Raw genomic sequence first — 7997 nt, 5'->3', positions numbered from 1 at the left:
ATAGATAGATAGATAGATAGATAGATAGATAGATAGATAGATAGATAGATAGATAGATAGATAGACAGACAGACAGACAGATGGATAATTCAATATTTACAATTTAAGGTCTGGGACAGCAACAGTAATCTAAACAAAACTAAGATGCAAAGGAAAAATATACTTTGTTTTAAGAGAAAGGCTGTTAGATTCTGAGGAGAGAGTATGACTTTGTTAGCGATACAACAAAAGCTACTCACATGTAAGAATAGGGTGATGCAGAGAGAGCGGAGAGGAAAGTGGTTCCAATCTGAATGGATTTCCTGTCTTTTTAATCTCCAAACCTTGACCGTGGGTAATTTAGACCAATATAGGTATCATTTATCGAGAGAACACTGGTGTAATTTACATACTTGCTAGGTAATTTACTTGCTAGGAGAGTTGGAGAAAACTTGGGAACCATCCAAGACCTCAGCAGCACGAGCCCGTTATTTCCTCTCAGGAGGCTGCCACAAAAGAACATCAGTCTTGGCGGTGCGTGGAGGCTCAACGGTTTCTTGTCGAAGTTAAACTGGTCAGGAGAGGACTTCTATTAGCGGAGCTTAGGTCAGGTGACCCCCTTCTAGTCAGAGCTCGATGCTGGGAGGCGGGGCCAGACTCATGACTCACCCCCAGGAACCCCGTACCATGGAGCGCGCAGGGGGGAAAGGTTGTGTGTCCACAGGGCCCCTGGCATCTTGGATCCATTGGGTAGAAAGCGAAAAACGGGGCATCCACTTCAGGAAAAGTCACTTGAAGATAGGAGGGACTAAAAAAAAAAAAAAAGAAAGAAAGAAAGCAAAGCACACTGTCAGTGCATGTGGCCTGGGCACTGCCTGGCCATGGTTTCTACCAGGCCAGGTCTCAAACGCAGAGATCCAATGTCCAAATGTATCGGCTATGCAGCAAGGGCCGTTAGTTTGAAAATGAGCAACCAGTTGATGGCAAAATCCTTAAGATTAGCTCCCTGGTGATAGGGCTTTATTTACCACGTGGAAGATAGGTGATCTTGGCCAGGTACACTGACCCTTCAAAGACTCCATTATCCATCTTTAAAATGCCACTGGCAGTTGAGGTGACCTCATCAGGCTGTTGGGGTTTCAAGCCCCGTGAATACTACTTACCATATGTGGTGTAAGGACAGTATAAATCTTTGACTTCACAGTAGGTGATGGACAGCTGAAGTGTTTAAGGGGTCCAGAAAAGGTCCCAAACAACCCGAGGTAGGGATCATTAGAAAACCTGTTCTCCCTCCCTCGAAGGACAGGACATGAGCCCAGCCTAACGTCTAGTACTGCCCCAGAGACTCCTCAGCAGGAAACAGCCAAGGGGCCAGATTAGAGTCCCACTTGTCCAGAGGGGAAATGGGCAGGCTGGGATGATAAAGCACTTAACAGCTTTCTTTAGGCAGAGTATTGCTTGGTGCAGATCACAACAGCAGAGAGTTTTCCAAAGCAGAATCTTAAGGTAAGGTTTTCTTCCCCCACCCCCTTATATATCCTAACAGAATTTTGGAAACAGCCCTCTCACATGTTTCATTGGCAACATGTGATTCAGTCCCTGGTATATTGTACATTTTGTATGTGCTTTGAGTATCCTTTTTCTAAATCTTGGCGCCACAGTCATACTTCACTCACTTTATGGGAAACGTCAGCATGTTACTTAACTGGAAAGCTAGTCCTCAGTGAAAAAAAAAAATTCAAATGTGATCACAATTACCTTTCATTATTGAATGTCTGATTTCATTTTTCAATTTCACTAATTGTGCAAATGACTCTCTGTTCTATCTTCCTTCTGAATCCTAATATTGGTAGGTGGATGGTAAGAAAGTTAGATAGAAGCAACCCCTTTTGCTGCCTCAAGACTATGCCTCAGGAATCTGTGCCATGTCAATAAAAGATGCACTAGGTGTTTCTTCCCCTGGAGGAATGCAGCATAGATTCAGGATGGGGATGAACATTTTTCTTTTGTAAAAAAAAGTAAATATATTTTAACTTTGTGTTTTGAGGTAATTGTACATTCACATGCAGTTGTAAGAAATAACACATAGAGGCCCTATGGACGCTTTGTCCCATTTCCCCAATGATGATATATTACAAAATGATATTAGAGCCAGGGTATTAACACTGATAGTATACATTTATCTCATTTAGATTTTTCTTTATACCAGTGTATATCTGTGTGTGTGTGTGTGTGTGCATACTTCATTTTGTGTAGTTTTATCACATGTGGGTAGATGTATCCATCACAATAGACAAGATGCCAAAGAATTCCATCAGCACATTAATCTCTCTAATTTTACCATTTTGTGTTTCTATTTCTTCATTTATAGTGTTCTGTTCTATAACCACACCTATCTCCCTTCTAGAATACTTCCCAATACCTAACCTATGGAAACTCCTAAACCATCTTCATTTATAATATTTTGCCATTTCAAAACTATTGAACTGGAATCATATGTTAGTAACTTTAGGGATTAGCTCTTTTTCATACAACACAGTTCCCTTGATTATCCACCAGAGTTTTTGTATTTGTCAAGAATGTGTTACTTTTTAGTGTTGAGTAGAATTCCGTGATGTGGTTATACCACCCTTTCTTTAACCATTCACCCATCCGGGGACACTTGGGGATTTCCATTAGGTGAGTATTACAAATCAAGGTGCTGTGAAAAACTGTACAAGATTCTTTGTGAAATTAAGCCTTTAATTTAAATACCACAGTGAGAGTTCTGCCATACATGTTAAGTTCATGTTTAACTTTCAGAGGAGTTGCCGTAATGTTTTAAAAATTGCCTGAGCCTTTTTTACATTTCAGCCATTAATGCATGAGTGATCCGTTTCCCCACACATTCTTGCCAGTGTTTGATGTTACCCCCTTTTAAAATTTTTCTTAGGTATTCTAATAGGTGTATAGCGATATCTCCCTTTCTGATGCCTAATGATGTGGATGATACTTTGATATTCTTATTTGCCATCTGTCTGTCCTCCTTGCCAAACTTGCTCATGTCTTTCGCCCATTTTCTACCTGCTTTCTTTCACTGCTGATAGTTGACATGAGAGTTGATTTTATTTTCTAGATCCTAGTCTTTTGAAGGATATTTGGTTTCCGAATTTTTCTGCATTATGTAGCTAACATTTTCATCAATTCCGTAGCTTTTCAAAGAGAAAATTTTTTAATTTGGATGAGGTCCCATTTATTAATTTTTTAATGGATTGTGCTTTTGATGCCATGTCTAAGAACTCTGCTTGGCTCTGGATCCAAATGTTTTTCTCCTGTGATATTTTCTTAAACTATTATAGTTTTGCATTTAAATCTGTGACTATGTTGAGTTAGTTTTTATGCAAGGTGAAGTTGAGGTCAAAGATAATTTTGTTTTTTCTTTTTTGCCTGTGGATGTCCCATTATGACACCAGCACACTTGTAGAAAAGTCTATCTACCCTTTCTCCATTAAATCCCTTCTGCACCTTTTTCAAAAATCACTTGAACATAGTGTGGTTCTATTTCTGGGGTCTATATTCTGTTCCGTTCACACATCTGTCCATACTTCTGCTGATGTCACATTTTCTTGATTGCCATAGTTGTATAATAAGAATAAGATTATACAAAGTGATTCCTTCTACTTTATTCTTCTTTATCAAGCGTGTTTTAGCTATTCTGGGGTTCATGTCATCCCATGTACATTTTAGAATAAGCTTCTCTACATTCCAAAAAGCCTGGTGAGGTTTTGGTAGGAATTGCATTAAGCTTGCAGAACAATTTGGGAAGAATTGTCATCTTTACTCTGCTAACACTTCCAAACTGTGAACATGGTAGGTCTCTTCATTTGTTTAGGTCTCTGATTTCCTTCCTCAGCATTTTGAGATGTGGATCATACAGACCTTGTACAGGTTTTATTAGATTTATTCATAGGAATATCTTTTGTTTAGGACATTTGTAAATGGTATTGTACTTTTTGTCACCATGTTCATAGTTTTTTTGTTATATACAAGTGTGATGGATTTTTGTGCAGTGATCTTATAGCCCACCAACTTGCTAAACGCATGTATTAGATATAGGAGTTTGGTTTTGCACGTTGCTTGGAGTATTTTATGTAGACTGTCATGGCATTTGCAAATAGAGACAGTTTTTAATTATTTTTTTTCACAATCTGAATGCCTTTGGGAAGTTTTCAGCCATTATTTCTTCAAATACTTATTTATCACCTCCACCATTCCCATAGAATTGAGAAAAGAGATAGGATTATCTGGGAAGATCTGTGAAGGATCAACTGGTAAAGAGGAGTGAATCCTACACATACACACACACACACACACACACACACACACACACATATACACACACACACACTAACCCAGAAGGGTTTTGAGAATGTTGTGTCAGCATAAACACTGCCAACTCGAACTGAATGGGTCAGAGAGAGGACTGAAAGAAGAAAACCTGTTGGACTCTCAAAATTCTACAGGAAGGGAACAGGCTGATAAAAGTACTCACCTGCAAACACATACTATCCTTCAAGAAAAATGGAAGGATGGTTGTGAGGACAGAGCGTTGGATGTAATAGGTGGAGCCTCAGGCACAGAGGGCAGAGCTTCCAGCCACAGAAGATTATTCCCAGGCCTTGAAGCCTCATGGAGTTGGCCTGGTTGGCTCTCAGGATTACTTGGAGCTGATAACTCTTTTCTTTGTTTTCCTTCACTTGGAGAGGGAATGTCTGCAACTATTTTCCTATGGCTACCCAGCTCTGTAATTTGGAAGTCCATTTCTTACTAGTTCACATGACCATTGATGGAAAGAAGTTCTGTTTCAGGGAGGACAATACCAAGTTTCTCACATGTCTGATTAAATGATTTACAGACAAAGTTTTGGACTTGATATGTAATGTGTAGAGACTTTGGGAGACTTGGGGAGGAGGTGAATGTGTTTTGCACATAGGATGGATATTAATCTTTGGGGTCCAGAAGGAAGACTGAAGTAGTAAGCTGAATAATGGCCTCCAAGGATACCTGTGTCTTAAGCCCTGGAACCTGTGAATGTTATCTCATGTGGCAAAAGGGGCTTTGCATATGTGATGAGGCTCAGGATCTTGAGATAGATAGAGATTGTCATGGGGGCACCTAATAGTAAAACTGTGTGTCCTTATTAAAAAGAAGAGAGTGGGAGATTAGAAACAGAGGAAGGGGACAATGTGACAACTGAAGCAAGATTCTATGCTACCAGTTTGGATGATGGGGGAATGGGTCACAAGGCAGGGAAGATGAGAATGCAGCTCTACAAGTAGAAAAGGCAAGTCCACAAATTCTCCCCTAGCGCTACCAGGGAGAGGGTGGCCTTGATGATACGTTGGTTTTGTCCCAGTGAAGCTGGTTTTAGACTTGAGCTCTGGGACTTTGAGAGAGTGATGCATGTATTAAGCCACCAAGTTCATGGGAATTTGTCACAGCAGCCATAAGAAAGTAATATAGGAACCTTTAGACATCATCTAGGCCAGTGGTTTTCAAACCATCCTCAAAAGTACTTCTTCCAGCTGTTCTTCAACTCAAGCTGCCTACTTTTTATCTCTTTCATGGCCACCTGGGAATATTTCATTGTTTTGTAGAATGACTGTATGGGATTAAATAATAAGATCATCGATTCATCCAATATGCAATTTTATAGATGAAGAAAACTCCCAGAAAAACCGATGGGTTTTACCTTACTCACTCAGCCAGAGAAGACAGTGAGCTCTGACTCCCAACTGCAGCTTCTTGAGACACACTGTAATAGAAATGGAAGGACAGACTGGAGATAAACTGTAGAGGAATAAATGGAATTCTTTATGAAGAGAGCTTAAAACAGTGCTGGGCACATATGTGCTCATAAAAGTTATCTGTTATCATAATATGCACTTGAATTTGTGTAGACCATCTCTGAAAGGATACATGAAAATACGGTAACAGTGGTTTCCTGTGGTTAGGGAAAATGAGAAACAGAGTGGGAGAGCAATTGACTTTTCTCTGCACTTCTTTTTTAACCACGTGCATAAACAACGTACATATGTAGGTTCCTCCGTGGTGAGCAGGATCCAGTGGACTGTGCTTGTTTTCGATGAGGATTCCTACCTCCTCCATGTGAGGATACAGAAACAACTACGAATCCCCAGAAATCAGTCATGCCAAATTTTAATTATAAAATAACAAGGGGAGGGCCAAGATGGCATCATGAGTAGGGTAGCGGAAATCTTCTCCCAAAATCATATATATTTTTGAAAATACAACAAATACAACTGTCCCTAAAAGAGGAACCAGAAGATATAGTACCACAGCCAGGCTACATCTACCCCTGCAATAACCCAGCGGCTCACGAAGGAGGTAAGATACAAGCCGTGGCCTGGGGGACCTGAGCATGCCCCTGAACCCAGCTCCCTGGCAGGAGGAGAGGAGTTGGAGTGGGGAGGGAGTGGGAGCCCAGCACTGCTAAATACCCAGCCCTAGTCATCTGCACTGGGAGCTCTGACACACAGTACATGGTGTGCTGGATACTAGGGAAACTGAACAGTAAAACCTGCGAGCAGGTCCCCACAGCCAGAGCCCCTGGGAGAAAAGAAAGGTGAGTGCCTTTTGAAAGTCTTAAAGGGACAGGAGCCTCACAGCTGAATGGAAGCACCTGGCACACCCAGCCCAGCAGCTGGGAATCCCGGGGAACTCCAGGCTCCCTAATTCCCTGGGTAGCGGTGCAGCTCTGATTCACTGCATGGTGATAAACAGCCTTCCACCCTTTCCCCCTCTGGAGCAGCCCCGCCATAGCGGAGTAGCAGCCTGAGACCAGCCATGCCCACAGCAGCCGCATGGAGCCTACTCTGCAGCCACCAGGGCCAGGCTCAGAGACCCCCGTCAGTGCACAGCTGCCCAGCACAGGCCTCTAGGGGTTGCCATTCTCACAGGAGTGGAAGGCAACAAGCAAGCGGGAAGGGATTTTGTTCTCCCAGCTGACACACATGCCAGCAGCCCATGACGACTGCTATCCCCATGAAAAAGCAGAAGATTTGATACAGACCAGAATAACCCAGAAATAGCCTGAGAGGGAACCTGGGGAGATAGATTTAACCAATCTTCCTGAAAAAGAATTTAAAATGAAGGGCATAACCATGCTGATGGAGCTGCAGAGAAATATGCAAGAGCTAAGGGATGAAGTCTGGAGGGAGATTAAAGAAATGAAACAATCTCTGGAAGGACTTAAGAACAGACTGGATGAGGTGCAAGAGGCTGTTAATGGAATAGAAATCAGAGAACAGCAACACAGAGCAGCTGACGCAGAGAGAGATAAAAGGATCTCCAAGAATGAAAGAATATTAAGAGAACTGTGTGACCAATCCAAACAGAATAATATCTGCACTATAGGGGCACCAGAAGAAAAAGAAGAGAGAGAAAAGGGATATAAAGTGTATTTGAAGAAATAATTGATGAAAACTGCACCAAACTGGGGGAGGAAATTGTCACTCAGACCACAGAAGCCAACAGATCACACAAAGGAAGGGACCCAAGGAGGACAACACAAAGACACATAATAATTAAAATGGCAAAGATCAAGGACATGGAAAGACTATTAAAGGCAGCCAGAGACAGAAAAAAGGTCACCTACAAAGGAAAATCCATTAGACCTTCATCAGACTTCTCAACAGAGACCTTACAGGCCAGAAGAGAATGGCATCATATATTTAATGTAATGAAACAGAAGGTCCATGAACCAAGGATACTGTATCCAGCACGACTAACATTTAAATATGAAGGTGGGATTAAACAATTCCCAGACAAGCAAAAGTTGAGGGAATTTGTCTCCAACAAACCACCTCTACAGGGTATTCTTGAGGGACTGCTCTAGATGAAAGCACTCCTAAAGCTAAATAGATGTCACCAGAGAAAATAAAATCACAGCAAAGAAAGCAAACCAACCAAATACTAACTAAATGCAAAAAATAAAATCAACTACACACAAAAACAGA

This window comes from Manis javanica, chromosome X (assembly GCF_040802235.1).
Source record: "Manis javanica isolate MJ-LG chromosome X, MJ_LKY, whole genome shotgun sequence".
Lineage (NCBI taxonomy): Eukaryota > Metazoa > Chordata > Mammalia > Pholidota > Manidae > Manis > Manis javanica.
This window is presented reverse-complemented; position numbering follows the sequence as displayed.